This window comes from Pinus tabuliformis, chromosome 1_2 (genome assembly GCF_031772625.1).
Source record: "Pinus tabuliformis cultivar Carrire ecotype Pingquan chromosome 1_2, CPIR1, whole genome shotgun sequence".
Classification (NCBI taxonomy): domain Eukaryota; kingdom Viridiplantae; phylum Streptophyta; class Pinopsida; order Pinales; family Pinaceae; genus Pinus; species Pinus tabuliformis.
This window is the reverse complement of record NC_142298.1, coordinates 531,150,805-531,169,004: the sequence shown is the minus strand read 5'-3', so window position 1 is coordinate 531,169,004 and position 18,200 is coordinate 531,150,805. Positions and strand designations below refer to the sequence as shown.

At 39.1% G+C, this 18,200-nt stretch overlaps 1 pseudogene; it reads right to left on the bottom strand.

Moving 5' to 3' along the window:
- Nucleotides 1-11,906: 11,906 nt before the first annotated feature.
- LOC149206679 (eukaryotic translation initiation factor 2 subunit beta pseudogene) lies at nucleotides 11,907-12,505 on the bottom strand (annotated as a pseudogene).
- Nucleotides 12,506-18,200: the final 5,695 nt, after the last annotated feature.

Below are 18,200 nucleotides of genomic sequence, written 5' to 3'. Positions count from 1 at the left end.
CGCATGTCGCTACACCCACTTACCTGTACCTCATAGTCTGAGATGTTGCCTTCGCACAACCCTACTCGGGGGCTGAATAGTGTTATTACCCAAGTCCATACTAGTAGCCCGATATTAGTTGATTAACGTAGATTATTTGTTTGCTTCCAGTTATACTTAACAATAATCATAATTCATACAAGTGTGCGTAGTAAATAAATAGTATAATTGCAAATCAGCTCAAACATATAATATAGATGCACAAAATTTGTAACAGAACCGTTCTTTATTAATCCTTTCTTCGGTTACAGACTCAACTCTACCCTATGCACTCAGCTGCAGGGGTCCGCGCACTCAGCTGCAGGGGTCCGCGCACTCAGCTGCGGACTCTACTAGGCCTCTGTGCACTCAGCAGCAGAGCCTCCTCCTACTACTACGACCCAAGACACATTTAGACTCTTCTTCTATGCTTTGCTATCTCATTTTATCCATTCTATCATCATCTAATTCTCCTTACAACTTAGAGCCTCGCCGACATTACATTCAAACTTAGGGCAGACAGCCCTATGACTCTAACATACATTCCCCGCCAGCAATTCACAGGGCTTTACACTAATATTACTCAAAACATGGGCTTTGAGCCCCAAAACATGATGTGGGGGGATTCCATGCCCAACACAAGCCAGTTTCTACTGGCCCACATTATTCAAGGATGCACATGCTTACGCCCACAAGTGCCCAGTCTGTCAGCGATGCGCCGACATAACACGAAGGTCATCAGCCCCGATGCACCCTCTTGCAATGACATAACCATTCCAACAATGGGGCCTGGACATCATTGGGGAAAATTTCCCACATTCATCAAAACAACACTACTACTTTTGACAACTACTGATTACTTCACTCGGTGGACAGAAGTAGTTCCACTCAAGCAAGTGAATGACCAGGAAGTCATCAGCTTCCTCGAATAGAACATCATCTCACACTTTGGCATTTTGGTATCACTTGTGTTTGACAATGAAACTTACTTTTCATTTTTTAATCTTTATGATTTTGCATAGCAATATGGTATTGTGCTGAAACACTCATCTAAATACTAGCTGCAGGGAAATGGTCTTGTAGAATCCACAAATAAAAACCTTATCTACATAATAAAGAAGGCCATTTACTCTTAGCAGTGTAATGAACACTCTGCCTTGATGAATGCTTATGGGCTGACAGCATAACACCCAAACCCTCTCTGAACACTTCGCCATACTTCCTGGTTTATGGGAAATAAGCCATCCTACCACCAAACATCTACTTTTTTGCACTTCAATTGTCTCAAGAATCCCAAGGCAAGCCTTGTCTGCTAGTTCAACGTAGGATGGATACACTTCACAAGTTGCAGGAAGAAAGGATGAAAGCCAAAGAAAAATTTACACTCCACCATAACCGTATCAAGAGATGGTTCGACAAGAAGTTTGCAAGGAACACTAAATTCGATGTTGGTGACTCAGTCCTAAATGGGACAAACCCCATGAAGACAAAGGCAAACATACAAAGTTCTAGTCCCTGTGGATTGGTCCGTACACTTTCCATGAGAAGCTTGGCCCGCACACATACCATCTACAGTCACTTGACGGGAGGACTAAAAACCTTCCTATCAACGGCCAAGATCTCAAACATTATTTTTAGTAAGTCGAGGTTGCGCCCCACGCCATGTACATAGTCTATTTACTGCTTGTTATTTTTTTTCTTTGCTTACTATTTTGTTTCATTTTTTTTTTCTCTTAGTATCATGTTATTTTTTATTTTGTCAATAAGTGTTGCCCTCTACTGAGTTATGGGTTTTAAATGATTATGTGGCTGAGATCTAAAGAGTCTTGTGACACTACAACACTTGTCCAGTCCTGTGTCTGCCTTCTCTGTGCTTTGTTATATCCTTTGGCTGATAAAGTCTTGACGAAAAATATGAGTCATCTGCAAGGGGAGCTTGGGTCCAACCATGAACCTGTGTCTACACTGGGAAACCCCATGCCTGTATTCAACCTTCTGCTCTATGTGTTCAAGCTCATCCAACTAGGAGAAACGGACAAAGGTAAAATCTAAATGAGCAAACCTATCTCAGAGGTCTTACATGCTTCTCTGAAGGAACAACCTCTTCTTCTATCAATAAGTTGGGATCCCTCTTTTGCCCCAAAAATAATAAGTGCCTATGCACAGTCCTCATAAGAAAAAATACAAAAGCAAAAGAAGAGAAAGGCTTCTTGCGCAGAGAGGTGAAGCATGCAACTCCACTAGGGTACTGACCAGGCTCGCTGGGAGTGGAGAAATGCGTGTGAAATTGCATGACTCTATTAGGGTACTGTCCAGGCTTGCTGGCAGCGGAGCAACACCAGAGATGAAAACTTATACTCTAAAATTTTTTAACTCGCAAGCCAAACTACCCTTCCCGATTTCGAAACACTATGATCAAGCTGAAACTTGTTGTTGTGTTTGACTGAGTTGGCGAAAGGTGAACCATGTCTGTCCATGGGGTAAGTGGGGAAGCCGAAGTAACCCGCACAATGATTCAATACTCCCTGAAAGACCAAGGCCCTGTGCTGTCAATGGACCAAAACAAAGAAGCTGGAATTCAACCAGTGTGTCGCCAAGTGTTGTAGCAGCTGTAACACCCTCCAAAATTTTGGCCTACATCCAATTTCGGAGCCTTCCTTGGGTTTTTCCTTGATTTTTTCAAACACTCAGGCTCATCCCATGAGCTTGGCTATTTACCAAACATCTTTTAGCATGTTGGTCATAATGTCACGCTTGAAGCCATGTTCTGACTATACACAAATTCTGTCTTCGTGTGTAAAAGTTGTATTCGCTATGTAAACATCCATCGCACTGACACACAAAGTTGTATGAAATGTCGCGCAAGTGTCGTCGTGGTTGTTCAATGATCCATCACAAGTGTCGCGCTTGTCGCTCGCACCGTTGGTCAGTCACACTGAGTGCATGTTGTCTTGATGGTTCGAGTTGTCTTGTTGTCAGCTCATGTTGAGTGTGTGTTTGCAAGGTCATGCATGTATGAAGTCACTTGTTTGCACACTTAGTCATTTTTGCTGAAGCTATGTCGATCGAACCAACCCCAACAGCTGGACCTCCGCTGAGTTGCACTGCGCAGCTTCAACCCTCAACAAACATGTACTACTGCCCAGAATTGCACAAATCTTGAGGCTTCCTCCCAGGAAGTCTACACTGTGCAATCTTGGAATCAACCCAATTGATTGTCATACAAAACAACGCAGAAGTTTCTGAGCAAGACATCTTAATATGCACTTCCCGCAAGCAAAACCATTAAGCCTCCAGCTGGTAAACCGAAGAGTTTGATCGGGCAGTGACCCCGGGCCTCACTCCTCCAAAAAGTTGCACAAAAGCTTCCAAGCATGCCCACTTCTGTTAACTAAAGAAACTGCACAGACTTGTCGAACAGACACCCACTTCCTCTCACTGCACTGCCCTAAAAAAATTTGCAGTCTTCTCAGCCAGTCACCCTGTTAGCCGGCCTGCTACTCCTCCTGAAAATTGTGAAACTTTTGTGGGATGTCTCCCAGCTGCCCAACATCCTGCTAAGCCTAGAAATTTCACAGGGATGTCTTGCAGGCCAGCCTCCTAGCTCTGTGAATATTTTTCCAGCAGCCTGTTGCCAACCTCCCTGGATAAATTGCGTAGTTTTCACTGCTGGTCTTGCCCTACTGCCTGCACTGTCTCCCTGGAGAAATTGCACAAATCTACCCTCTAACTGAGCCAGATCCCGCAAACAGTCACTGCCAATACGGATTGCCCATCTCAGCCTCCGAGTGACCTCTACGCAATTTTTACGGATAGTGCTCGGAGCCCGCATCCCGGCTTGAAACGTGATTTGCACAGTTTCAAAGCCTTGTCCTCTCTCTCTCTGTCAACTGCATCCGAAATTGAAAAACAATGAATCATGGTAGACTAGGATATTTCTGGATTTGATGTCGTCTCGTCATGAGTGATTGAATATACAGGTACATGGATGATATGTGGTGCGACGATGAACAAGATGAATAAGGAGCACATGCAAGGAGACTTATTCGCAAATGGATGAACACATGGAGCATACCAAGTAAAATTGAAGGAGAGACATGCACGTGCAACACCAAGTGAACACCAAGACCATCGAAGACTTAGCACACCTTTCCATGCAGAGGTGAAACTATGATACAGTAAGACCACATCCATCACTCAGCGACACTGCAGCTTGACATGCACACCACCACTAGCATGAACATACCAGCCCTATCGTGTTGAGTCATATGATGAGTCATCTCGGCCACATCACTACTTTGGGCCATACTATTGTAATCAATGCAATGTAACGTGGAAGTCCAAGAGACTCACATGTAAATATGAAGAGTCATATAAAGTTGAAGAGTCATGTAAGTCAAACAGTCATGAGGGAAGTTGAATATTCACAAGGGCCAGTTTTACCCTTGGCTATAACTACCCCTCATTTGAACATGCAAAGGACTTTTCACCTTAGCTCCTCTCATATAGCCTTGAGAGGTTGTAGTCTTTTCTTTAAGGAGAGAGCAGTGGCTCCAATGGCCTGCTATCATGGTTAGTGATGTAATGGTGTACCAATGTGTCTTGGAAATTTCACTTAATTCAAAAGCCTGATAACAAGCCAGCACGTTTTCACACATGTATTGTATTTGTTTGTAAGACTATTCTTTGGACACTTGTAATGCATGTTGCTTTAACCTATATTAAGACATTTGAACTATTTCAGTTGTTCTAATACATATGCTAACAAAAATGTGTTGTATAATTTGTTGATGTTGTCTCGCCCGTGTGGGCTATCCCGTCAAACACTTGACAGAACCATTCTCATAAACTTGTTATAACGACCATCGCACTCGTGTGGACTATTCCGCTAGGTGTTGTATGTGATATCCGTTCATTGTGTGTTTGTGACTGTCGCATCTATGTGGACTACTCCGCCGAAAGCTATGCATGCCATGTTGTGTTATGTGTCTCTGACAGATTTGGGACTATTCACTTTCGACTTGAGACTCACTTCCACCCTCTCCCTCTGTAGTGAAAGAACTTTGACACAAGTAACACTAAGCACTCACCAGGGACGCAAACCTCGATGTTTGAAGAAAAAGAAGACCACTCTCATGTGCTAACAAGAAAGAGCTAAGGCAAGCCTTTAAGACAATGGAATCTGGGTCATCATACTGGATGGGACTCCACCAAATGGTGTGAGGTCTAGTTGGGACTTCATACCGGGGAGATCCCCTGAATGTTGTCAGGTCTAGCACCGTCAACATGAATAACTTCAGGGATTATGTCGTTGAAATGTTCCATGGCTACCTGAGCTCACATATGGTGGGCCAAAGAGGGATTGAAATCATAAGGAGGGGAGAGACCAAGGTGTCGTCTTCTACCACTGTGCTAAGGAACTAATAACTATCACCTAGCCATAGTGAAAGGAAAGTAATAGAGGGAGGAAACCAAGCTATGGGCTTTCTTAAGAGAGACAAGCAAGGAAAATTTTAAATGGATTGAAAGGGAGAGCATATAAAACTAGTGTGAGTGAATTAAATTAGGTCGAGGGGTGAGAAAAGAAAACCAAAGTGCAAGAGGACCAATCACTAAATGATGTAACTAGAGAAGTGAGAGAGAGAACATAAAAGGAGAGACATCGCTTAGGAAGAGTGAGTATGGGAGAGAAGGAAATTCACCTCAGAGAGAGGACCCAACCCCCCAAAATGATTAGTCCCAGGGACGGGACAAGAAACTAGAAGCACACAAATCCTAAATATGAATTCAAAGCAATGAAGAGGATTACTAGAAGAAGTTCCAATCAAACAAAACTTGCAATTCTTGAGATTGTTGTGAGTTGTTCCAATAGTTGGGTTTCTCCACCTGAAGAGGTTCCTACCAAGGAATATTTCCAAACCCACATTCCTCAATAATTCCATGGGAAACGTGTCCATACGAACAACGCTGTCCTTGTTTCCTCTAGTCCATGGTTGGCTAGTTATATGCATGCAACTATCAATGAGGCTTACAAGCTTTGCCTTATCCAACCACCCCTTTGCATTATTATTTGTTGTTTTCCATTACTTTCCATTATGAGTTTCGAAGTTCCTTTATAGGTCTAGATCCAAACCGGGTGTACAACGCCCACACTTTGCACGATCAAACATAGAAGCACTGTAATTTTTCTTAAGCATTTTCACATGAATTCCATATTGTGGAGTACGATGCTCTTGATGCTCATCCCAAGCCGGGAAATTTGCCTCCCTTGAACACCCTTTACGAGAAATTTACGTGCATAATATGAAATGCGTGGATTATAGGACTATATCAATCAATGTGTTCAGAACTCAATTATATATATATATACAAGTGGAAAGAAATTATAAAAATATTTATGAAGGTATCATAATCGGGAAGATAACAACCATCCCACCCAACCACCTGAGGTAACTCCAATCCTCATGATAGCATCATTCTTCCATAAAACATTGGGGATAGCCCCTGCTTAGGCTCATCCTAGTTAAAAAAAAAAAATCAATAATTATTAGGATAAGCCTAGGTCATATATATATATATATATATATATATATATATATATATATATATATATATATATATATATATATATATATATATATATGGGGATAGTAGGGATTTAACCTCCACAATTATTTTTTAAATATTTATGATGATAGACATGTCTATTTCATAATATGCCTTCCAAAATTTTAATTTGATTATCAGTGATTGTTAGGTGGATGGTAGAGATTTAATCTCCATGGAACATGAGGGAATATTCATAGTAATATTCACATAACAAGGGTTAATATTTATCTCAAAGTTAGTTATGCTATTTTAATGAATTTATCTCAAATTATTTAATTAAAGAAAATGTCATTATCAAATTGATTAATTAAAGAAAATGTCACATCAACGCATGTCATATTGGGCATATGGTATTGATAAGCCATGGTATTGGCCCATGGTATTGTAACAAAATCTATTTACAAGTTAAGAATTTCCATAGTAGAGTGGGGGTGAATATCCATGGTTAGGAATATTTTTTACCTCGTATATTAATTATTTTATAATTAATATTAATAATAATAATAATTTAAAAATAAATTTATAATGTAGTTAATTTTTATGAATTTTTTTTAATCTGGGCAATGTGAGAGGTATCATGGGGTAAGTGTTTTGATGTTTATCATGGATTGACACCTATCGACATTTACAAGCCATTTAATTTATAGAGTTGCACTAATCTTAGTAGTAGTGCTAAATAAAACGCTGAGATTTATCTCAAAGTAGTTATACTCTTTCTACCCTTTTAATTAAATTGATTACTTGGAAATGTGAGTTGTATCATGAGATAAGTGTTTTACTAGCTATTAATGCTTACCAACTATTTAAATTATATAGTTGTGCTAGATAATTTTTAACAAAAAAAAATTAACCATATTAAATTTAACTATTCATTTTATTTTTTTAAATATCTTTTTTTTTTCCAAGGAAAAAAGCAAACTTTTCATTAAACATAAAAAGTTACAAGCATATGCCAAAAGCATTCCATTTGCTATATGATGTTCTCATATAGCTCCTACAAAAAGACAGTCCTTTCTGCACCTCAAAAAACTGGCTAAAGTAACAGCTGAAAGGCGAAAAAATACACAGTTTCGCTCTCAGCCTATCAAGATCTAAAAACAGTCCATAAAAGTCTGGTTAAAGTAATAGCTGGAAAGCGCATGAAAAAAACAGTTATGCTTCCAGCCTATCAAGAACTATTGACAGTCCCAAAAAAAAGAACCATCTGGTTATGACCATATTCTATTTCCTGGGCCTCCTCTTAGGAGGAAAACAACCCAAAACGAAAATAGAAATAGCCTTCGGAAATAAAAACTGATGTGTGGTTGACCACCATTAGCTCAAAAAACAGTAAAGTTTCCAAGAGTTTTTGAAATATCATAAAAGTCTTTAGAACTGAAAAATTAAAATAAAATATTAAGAGTGAGGTGGCTGATCCGACACATGGATTTGTCCCTGATCTTCTTCCACTACTTTCCAACTGCCCATAACCTGTTGTAAACCTTCCTTAGAAAGGTTGTCTGTTGTAACATTTCACTCCCTGTAGATGTGGCAAATTGAAAATACATTAAAAGAGAGTTTCAAGGACATAATTTCTTCTAGCAAAGGTCTGAGCATATAACTGTGGCATCTACTTTGTCCATTGATCCATTTAATGACAGATAAAGAATCTCCAAAGATCTGAACTGAGAGGATGTTCCTGTGAATGAGCCAGCATAGAAGAAGTTTTAAGGCTGAGAGTTCTGCAAAATTGTTTGTCCCTGAGCCAAGCCCTATAGAAGCTTTTAAGGACTGGGTTTCGTTTAAATGGATAATCATTCCTGCTCCTGCTGTGTTGTTTTGAGAAGCCCCGTCAAAATATGCCCATGGGATTCCTTCTCTGATTTGTTCCTCCCTTATCTGCCTGGTATTCTTTCCTTCCTCTGAATCTGGTCGAGGATAGAAGTACTTTGAATAGAAATCGATTCAGCTGTGGTTTCCTTTTCCATGAAAATACTCCTGTTTCTTGCAATCCAGATTCCCCAGCATATGATAGGTGGTAAATTCCTCATTTTCCCATCAGGATAATTGCGCCACCATTTATCCCATATCTCCTGGACATTTTCCCCCTCCCATTCAATCCTTTTTCCAATAAGTTTCTCGACCTCCGCCCAAACTGTTTTGGAAAAAGGGCATGCAAGGAATATATGTCTTATATTTTCGGAATCATCCTTGCATAGAGGGCATCTCCCCGGCCCTTGTTTATACCTAGCTTGAAGAATATCCCATGTCAGAATTTTCCTATTTAGAATACACTAGAAGAAGAGTCTGGCTTTTGCTGGGCATTTGAGTTTCCATATCAGTTTGACCCACCATTCCGGATCTCCCCAACCTTTTCTAGACATTAGAAATTTGTATCCGAATTTTGGGGAGTAAGATCCATTTTCCGCGTGTGCCCAAACCAGCTGATCCTGTCTGTCCCTTATCCTTACATTTGACCGAGAAAGCTCTTCAGTGTATACCTTCCATTCGTTCCACCAGGCTGGTCGAAGACCTAGATCTTCCCCAAATTTCCAGGCTTGCCCCCATATTGAGGAGAAACCAATTTTCTCAATTTGACTAAGATGTCGGATACCTTTTGATTCTAGATGTCTGATTAGACCAGGAGAGAGGGCATAATTTTCATTGCATCCAACCCAAGGATCTTTCCCCACCCTCAGGTTTTCTCCATTTCCAATCTGCCATGCCAGCCCTTGTTCGATCACCTTGAATGCCTCCACGGTGGCTTTCCACACTACCAAAACATTTTTCTCCTTTTTATCTGGGTTCCTTATCCATTCTTCTAAAGGAGTAGGGTCTATGTATTTCCTTTTTACCACTTTTGTCCAAAGATTTTCCATTTGGATTATTCTTCAACCTGATTTTGATGCCAGTGATATGCTGAAATCATTGAGGTTTTTTATCCCCCATCCACCCCATTCTTTTGGTCTTGCTACTTTATCCCAGGCTACCCATGGCAGAACAAAGTCCTCGTTTGAGCTTGCCCAGAGAAATCTACTGCAGATTCTATTTATTTTCCTTAGAATCCCTTTTTGAACCCATGTTAAGGCAGCCCAATAGACTGGCATGGCTAGTAGCACCGATTTGATTAAAGTCAATCTTCCTACTCAGGAGAGCCATTTGTAACTCCAGTGTGATATTCTGGCTTCGATTTTGGCTACCAGCCAGTTCCAGTCTTGTTTCATGTAAGCGTTAGGCTTCAACCAAAAGCCTAAATATTTGAAGGGGTTCTCCATGCTGAGCACATCAAAAAGAAGAAGAGAGAATATCTGGTTTTTCTCAAGCCTATTTAGGCCTTCTGTGATAAGCTGGGACTTTCTGTAATTTATTTGCATTCCAGTAGCTTTCATGAAGAGGTTCAGGATATTTTTTAATTCCCTGATTTCATTCAGGTTTCCATTGGTGAACAGTAAGTTATCGTCGACAAACAGGAGATGTGTGATAAACATGTTTACTGCTACTTCCAATCCTTTTACTGCTCCCTCCCTTTTGGCTAATCGGATCAGATGACTCAGACCTTCTGCCACCAGTAGGAAGAGTAGTGGTGACAGGGGGCAACCTTGTCTTAACCCCCTGAAGCTTTTTAAAAAAGGCGAGGCTGCACCATTTATTAGTATTGCAAAGCTAACATTTGAGATGCATCCCATTATCCATCTGATGAAATCATATTTAAATCCTAAATGGGTGAGGAGCATCCTTATATAAACCCAGTTTATTCTATCATAGGCTTTTGATTATTTTTTTAAATATCTTATTAGATTAAATACCATATATAAAAAAAGCACACATATATATAAATAACTAATAATAATAATATATAAATATGCTTTAATTATTTTATATCATATTTTAAAATTTAAAATAAAAAAAATATAAATATTATTGAAATTGTATTTTTTTAACCATCATCATTAAAAGCTAATTATGTAATTTTTAAGTTATAATACACTTTTTAATTTACACTCTTTAATATATTGTGTCGAAGGCTCCGCTATTTCAACTTGGGGTGGAAGAGCCGACGTTGACTTTTTTTAATAAAAAATTGGAGTAAATCTCGAGCGAATATTCCTGGAATATGCTTCGTCTGAGAAGCATATCTACAATTCTGCTGCAAGGGAGTTGTATTTTGAATGTAATATATTTGAATCGACGTCTGTTTGTGCATTTAATTCCACCCATGACCGCCGTGTAGCGATAATGATGAGCGACTGTTTGATTTCAGTGCACCGCTAGTGACCATTCAACGCTTCTGTCATTCTCTTGTGCGTTTCATTTCACCCATGACCATATGTAACCACTTCGGCGACAATCGAACCGACAAGAAGGTCGATCATCAGGCCCCTACTCGATTCTCTCTTGGATCTTCGTGCTCCAACAAAGGCTATAGTGAGAGACGACTCGGGCAAGATCTTCGAGCAGAAATTTCAGTGCAAAATACCTTGAATCTCTTAAGAATTGGTCGGTCTTCATAGGCAATGTTTATTTGCAGGGTTTCATTTCAGGCATCGTAATTGTTGTCATCCAGATCCGAACCTAATTCGTTCTCACAGGTGTCGATTTTGATGGCTATGTGATTCATTGTCTTTTGTTTGTAGATGGATTGAATGTGCCATGCTCACATAAGCTCAATCTAAATTGGAAAATATTCTACACACAAAGGAGCTTGCCTTCACACGAGGTAATTTTAATCTTGAGCTGTGTTTTTCATAACTGCTGAAATCAACAAAGCTTTTGCAAAAACTGAAAAGACCATTGCGATACACTTGACCACCAACGCAGAGAGAATCCATGTCAAATATTGGAACCATGAACCAGAATGTTGGGAATGCAACTACAGAGATAGAGCTTTCAATCATATTAATTTTGTTACTTATTCAAATTTGTAATCTCTATGCCGCGTATTCAATTTCGATAAGATATTTGCACTTGTGAATTTATATTAAATGGATGTTGAACCTATTGATTTTCTTGGCAACAATGATTCATTTCTATTGTGGAAATTTTCCATCTTAATGGATGTTATCATTTTTTTCCTAGAAAATAGTGCTTTCATTTACCATGCATGTTTTCTCTTGGATATGCACTAATTTTAAATTAATTGAAATACTATAAAAGAACATGCAGAAGTACCAAACTATAATGCAAACAATTACCAGTGCAAATTTTCAAAAGTATAATGCAAGCCAGTTCTCGATTTAGGTACAAGGATGAACTGCATATAGTGACACTGTAACAATCTTTTCAATCTTCAAACTTCAGGTTTATGTGCCAGTTTTACAGCGTGAAACACGACCAACAAAACCAGCCTTGATAGGTGCCACAGAGCGTGAACATCCATACTGTTCACAACGTCGATTCTCCTTTGAATGGATAGTATCTAGACTCTTACAACCATTGCATATCACGTATATTCATTGATATATCTTCTTAAAATACCCTCAAAATTCTTAGGGGCGAACCTTCCCTTAATAACCAACCGTTGTTGTCCGTCAAGAGAACCACTCGTTCGCATTTCTGTAAGCAACAATTCCATCACATGTTTTGGTTGTCTGTGCATCGTTTTGCAGGGATCCATAAAATTGACAAATAAAGTCTTTTTGGTACCCTCGCGAAGGACTTGAGGTGGCCCCATAACAGAAATTGACAAATACAGTCCTTTTGGTACCCTCGCGAAGGACTTGGGGTGGCCCCATAACAATTCTACACTCTTCACCAGCAAGTTCTGGATTGTTCTCACGCAAAATATTGAACACCTATCAAGTAGCTCTTATTATTTGTAATCAAGATCAGTTCCCTCCCAGGGATATCGATCTTCCAAAATAATACCTGCGAAGGAAGGTTTGGGTGTATGTTCTATCATATTCAACTACTAATGAATTTCCTTAAAGAAAATGAAATAAACCTTCCATATTTCTCGCTGAATAGTCTTAGGAAGATGTCAGGAAATGTAAAGAGGAGAATTCAATTTATAGATAATACAATGCATCACCATGGTCTAGTCAAAATATTTGTTGAATTTCATCTGCAAAACATAGGTGATAATTGGGAGAGCTTTTTAGTTAGAAATCACTTTCAGGAAGAAATTCATGGACAACCAAATAAAAGCAGACCTAAAAGGGGAAGGAAAAGAAAATTTGATAAGACACTAGAACAAGAGCCACAACAGCCTTAAAACCTTTCAGAAGATGACATCCCACTTGCAGAAGTTTTAGAGAAAATGAACAAAAGAAATGTTAGAAGAAAGAAAGTCAGAAAAGAAATAAAGGTTCCATCACAAGCAGAGAAGCCTAAAAATAGAAAGGAAGAAAATTAAAAATACCCTTGTCATAGCCTTGAGAAGGAGTACGAGACTCAACTCAGACAAAGAACTACCCTAAAAAATCACAGAGCATGTAAATATAGAAACAGAAGAAAACTCATAAATCTAAGAAGAAAATGCAAAAGTTTCATCTCCAAGGGTTTCACCACTAAGGACTTCATGACCAGTTGTCACATCAACTCCTCAGAATCCAAGACGAAGAACACCAGAGATTGATCTGGTGCAACATGAGATTTATGATTATATAGAGTCCTTGGAGAAAAGGGACGCAGCAAGAACATCAATTCCAATTCAAGAGGAAGACGAAAATAAATTTAATGAGCCACAAGAACCTCCAGTATTCAATATATTGAAACAAGAAATTTTCGAATTGGAGACATTAAATAGGTATATCAAAAATGAAAATCAAGCCTTGAAAGCACAGAACGAAATTCAAATAGCTAAGAGTGATAATCTCCTCTTACATCTAAGTTTGTGGTTTAATAAGAACAAGAAATTGAAGAAGAAAAACAAGGCTTTACATAAACATGTTATAAACTTGAAATACAAGATCCTCATGAGGAAACCAAGGATGGAAATTACTGGAAAGAAAGTGAAAAAGATGAAGTTAGATGTACTGGCAAAAGTATCCAAGCAAATGCAGTAGTTCAAAATATCAATTTTGTAGTTTGTATGAGGACATACAAAATATTCCCATAACTGTTTTTTTTCGACACCCTTTTTTTCCACCATTTTCCTCTTTTTCATCATCACTATCAACTCAATAAAGGCAGTAATTCATAGATTTTGATAAGGTAATAACTCTTACATGTATTATTTCTCATATGCATTAATGTTCCTTATTTTATATTAAAGAGTGCATTAGCTATAGAATTAACACGATTATGCAACCATTTCGCAAATCTGCAGCTACCTCCATGGTTCACGGGGTTCTGGTGCGCTAATGAAACAACTAAGCATATGGGTAGTTGAGGATCGATTTCCTCATGGATCTCCTCTTATTCGCTTGAGCCAGGTCATCAAAAGAAGGATCGCACAGCAGCACGGTCAAAAATACAGGTCAACACGTAGCAACAAGGAGTCTAGGCACAACATGTTTTCTCGATTTGCTTTCCAAATAGAAAATCGACGAATACCGCTTTTTTTGTTTAAAGTTTCATATTTGAATTAGGATTAAACATCAGATCCGTAGGCATGAAATTCTCAATAGATTGAGCATGCATTTTATATAAATATGTATTCTTTGTAAATGATAACACGGAGGAAGTATTAAGTTAATTGCTAAAGAAATTGTTAACCAGGCCTTCTCTTTTGCATTAATTTGAAGTTAATGTGTTGATTTGATGTGTATGTGATTGCGAATCATACCTACTGGATGCGGAGGGCCCCTGCAGATAGTTAAGGTTTTAGTTTATTTTTATCTTTCTATTTCTTTGTAATTACTTTCATTCAAATGCTTTCAGTAATCACTGCATTCTAGTTTAAATTACTTCATTGTTTTCATTATTTCGTATAAACTCGGTTATCTTGTTATTATTTCGCATTTCATTTATAGTTACATTCTTTCACATAGTCTAGTCCATCAATGCTTTTCGATTCATTACATTCAGTCTCTTTATCCTTTTTAGAGTTAGAAATTAGATCATTCTGCAATTTCTAATTAGGAACTTCCTTCATTCTTTTTAAACTCAGAATTTTATATATTTCATAGAACAAGCTTTTGGATTTGAATACTTTGTTTTCATAGCAACAAAGTGTTTATATAGATTCATAAATTTAGGACAAATAACATAAGACATTTTTAGATGATAATCAGTTAGATACGATTTGATAGATTGATCTAACAATAGTTTAACTTTCAAATATTAATTTGTAGAAGTTTAACTCTAATGAAAATCTAAATAACAACAAAAATTTCAAAACAAACATAACCATCATCTTACTAAAGGAAAGAATAGGCTTCTAGCATATATAGTGCACCTACACTTCATAAGTTTAACAACTTCGGTCGATAATTTATGCTTGCAATTTAAGAACATTAAATTGACCAAACAATGATTGATCTCTAACATCCGAGCATTTAATATCGTTGTTGTGCCAAGAACACGTAATGCAGCTGCCAATGCTTTAGCAAACAACTTCTAGAATGTCAGCACTTAGGGATAGATTTACTATTGAAATTTTGTATAAGCCTTCTATCCCCGATAACATAACTAATCTACGTTTTTTTACGATGATCAACAAAAATTGCATTTCATGGCCAACACTGATGTCTTCAAGGACGCAGCGATTGACGAAAACAAGCACGAGCAGTCTTTGCAAGCTAGGGCTGATGACAAGAAAGGAAACCTCATCCCCAAGGGTGTGGTATCTTTGAGAAAGCTCTATGACTTGTAGAACCACTTTCAGGGGCCAAGGAACAACAAAACCCATAGCTCCACCATGATGCACGAACAGATAAAACTTGGAACAGAACAAGATTTGAAGTTTGTCAATCTTGATTCATGTTACACACAGCAAAAGTGGCAAGCCTTTGTTTGCTTGTACAAAAAATATCGGGATGTGTTTGTGTGGACACATGATGATCTAAAAACATACGACACATGAATAATCCAACATATCATTCCAATCAAAGAAGGGGTCAATCCGTTTTAGCAGAAGTTGAGGAAAGTCCATCCGTCACTTGAAACCCTTATATAGAAAGAGTTGACCAAGCTGTTGGATGCATGGATCATATGCAGAGTTCATCATTCCACATGGGTTTCAAACCTCGTTCCTATACGTAAGAAGTCCGGGGAGATCTGCTTGTGCGTTGATTTCCGAAACTTGAACCGTGCCTCGAACAAAGATAATTACCCCCTGTCGTCTATGGAGCATATTTTACAAAAGTATCTATGGAAGAGATGTTTTCCTTACTTGACGGTTTTTTAGGATATAATGAGGCCCTGGTAGCGAAACCTGATCGACTCAAAAATACCTTCCGTACCAAGTGGGGTGCATTCACATACAGACGTGTTAGGATTCCAAGAAACTCTCCTAGGTTGTAGCTCGGAGATGCCTGGTAACGTATAAATTCAACTTATTGTTGCAAATGGATGAATGGAAGGAATGATGCTTTTCCAAGCCAGATAACCACTTCTACTTTGTTTCACTCTAGACATGCATGAACACCCCAGACTATAAGGCTTTAAATCACCAACTACTCACAGTTTAAGGATTGGGTGAATATGGAGAATACTAACCACACTAGCAGATGCACAAGACCATGTGATGGCTGGCTACAACCAGTAAAGAAGTCTGCAAATCTAATCTCCTAATGCACAGATAAGATGATAGCTCTCTGGCACCAGAGGAAGAGAAACCTGAATAACTTATTCAATGACACATACAAGACTTTAACACAGAGATAGGATGACAGCTACTCCAATGCTAAACGTCAAGAGCTCAAGAATATAGCATATCAAACATAGCTTGGAACAAAAGAAGAATGGAAAGTGAGCAATTAACAACAAAAGAAGCTTGTATTAGCTGGAAATGAAGACGAGATGCTACATGTGTCAAAATAGTTAAAGTCTCCAGAAGTTGAACCTTACATCAAAACATCAACCATCAACCCTGATTACATCTTATTTTTGGGTATATATAGAGTTTCATTACAAAGGCACTTGGCCAATTTAGGTATGGAGGGGTCATAATTGACCACCAACTGCATTTAACTGCCTCATGGAGTCTCTGAGTGTGTTTTCTTGCTTCAGTGGATGAATCTGATCTTTTTAGGTGCTCTGTTGTCCTCTCAGGCAGCTAGAGTGTTCGTATCAATGAAGTTCCATAACTGCTAAATGCAGTTACATGCTCACGCTCTATCCTTTTTCTCTTCAGCCATACTGTCTGTTAAATGTGGTTGTTGAGGAGCAACTGCAACTGGTACTGGTAGGCCGGTCACCTTCATCCTTCGGGCACACAGAACAGTCAAGGGACGTGGACTGCATGGCGAGTGAACAATTTGGAAGGGGAAGAAAGATCAGTCGTTGGATCAGGAGGATTGACGGCGGAGATGGCTTTGCAGGGGATATCGAAAGAAGCGGGAGCGGGATGAGCATGGGCCATTAAATCTCAGGCTGACAGATCCAACAGTGATCGGGCGGCGAAGGCGCGCGGTGGTTATCGGGCGGGGACAAAGGATTAAGCGATAAGTGGTATCGATCGCACCACCTTTGGGCATTAGGCAATAAAAGGGTGAGGGCGCGCGATTCCATTCAGTGTGTGACACATAGCGGTGGAGGAGAGAGAAAAACCGCTCTCCATCGCGCGCTAACGTCCCATTGCTTTGTGGGCGTGAAATGTGCGAAGGTCGTCCGATCTTGGCGGAGCTGATCAGACGGTGGAGAGATGATCAGGCAAGTTGCTTTATCGGGCGCAATGGGAGTCATTGGATCGGCGGGCGGAAATCAATGGCAGATGTTACGGGTGCTGATTTCATAAGGGCACAAAGTCATATGAGCGCAGTTTTATGGGGTTTTGGCTTTAGCGCTCGGGGCACGCAACCAAAGGGGTTTTGTCAGGTTTTTTAGAAGAAAAACAAAGGAAATGGAGGTAACGAAGGATAAGCAGAGTGAGGGAAGGAAGGGAGAATGACCACCACGAGCCTCCTTTAAGCATCACCAAGCAGACTAGGCTCATTTCTGACCTTCAGAAATCAAAGATATGTAGCAGAGCTAACACTGGCTCCTTCTAGGGATGAGATCCTCCCTGTGAGGTCTCAAGAATTGCAGACCATTGCCTTTCCTACGAAAACCAAATTAGAAAAATTTCCTAGTGTTCCATTGGGCATGGAGTCTAATTTGCCTACACTGAAACTGATAAAAAAAAATATTTACAACTTTTAAGGCCTGAAGACCTTAAATAGCATAAATTTTCAAAAATCGCCCATTAACTAGGCCATCAAAAACTGTCTCTCCTTCCATACTTTTCAGCATGAAAGCATTGTTTCCTTGGATGTGAGTGATGACAAAAGGTCCCATCCACAAAGCATCAAACTTCCCATGGTTGCCTTTCTTCTCTTTCAGTGCATCCCACTTAAGAACCAAGTCTCCAACCTGAAAATTGTCTGTCTTTGCCTTCCTGTCAAAGGCTTCCTTGATTCTTCCCTGATGTGCTGCAGACTTCTCAACCAACTGTTCTCTGATTTGATGTACTTCTGCTAAATCAGTGATTCTTTTTGCCATGTCCTCTTCCT